The sequence below is a fragment of the Gossypium arboreum genome, chromosome 6 (assembly GCF_025698485.1).
Source record: "Gossypium arboreum isolate Shixiya-1 chromosome 6, ASM2569848v2, whole genome shotgun sequence".
Lineage (NCBI taxonomy): Eukaryota > Viridiplantae > Streptophyta > Magnoliopsida > Malvales > Malvaceae > Gossypium > Gossypium arboreum.
Genome location: NC_069075.1, coordinates 404592 through 405419, shown reverse-complemented (window position 1 = coordinate 405419; position 828 = coordinate 404592). Strand labels below are relative to the sequence as shown.

The following is an 828-nucleotide window of genomic DNA, read 5'->3' as shown; positions in this document are numbered from 1 at the left end:
GGATAACTATACTTGTATTTCAAGAGCAAATATGAATTTGACCAACTACAAAATAAAATTAAACTAGCGTAATCACTAATAAATAAAAATACGAGTAAGAATTTAGTTAAAATTTCATATATACTATTAGATATATAATATGACTAAAATATTGCAATTGTATATGATATAACTCAAACCTAGATGCTAATCAACTCAAGATTTGGTGTTTTGTTAAAAAAAAGGCTTTACCGCAACACTCAAACCAGAGTATGACGCTAAATACTAAGGATGGGCAAAGGAAAAAGAAACAAAAATATGCATGTCTGAGCCCGGGTTCGAACCGGGGACCTCTAGTGTGTGAGACTAGCGTGATAACCAACTACACCACCCAGACAATTAATGGTGGGTTTTCCATCTACAACTATAAAGATAAAAATAAAAGCAAATTGAATATAGAGATGTAATTAAATAATCATAAAAAATATTTAAAATAAAATTTTGATGTAGTTAATGTTTTTGTGAAATTGATTTATCATTTGAGCAAATTTTTTGAATATTTATATTATCATTCTTCGATAATTATATGTGAAAAAATTCATGAAATATATATGTTTCGTCTTATTTCCTTTCGATTAATATACATGTTTTTGTTGTATATGTTAAGTCATTAATCTTAACCAAATATATTCTCGATTGGTGTTATGTATTGTAATTATTTTTTCATGGTTTGATGAAGTAGTAACTAAACCGATATAGTTGTACCTCGTATTAAATACATAACAACGTGAAATAATTAAAACACGATATAACATGAAAATTATATAAATACATAAATATATCAATTTT

The 828-nt window shown here is 26.1% G+C and overlaps 1 non-coding gene across 1 annotated transcript; it reads right to left on the bottom strand.

Annotated features, from left to right (window-relative positions):
• Positions 1-302: 302 nt before the first annotated feature.
• Positions 303-376, bottom strand: TRNAV-CAC (transfer RNA valine (anticodon CAC)). The gene has a single exon. It is a non-coding gene; the product is annotated as a tRNA-Val (tRNA).
• Between the last annotated feature and the right edge of the window lie 452 nt (positions 377-828).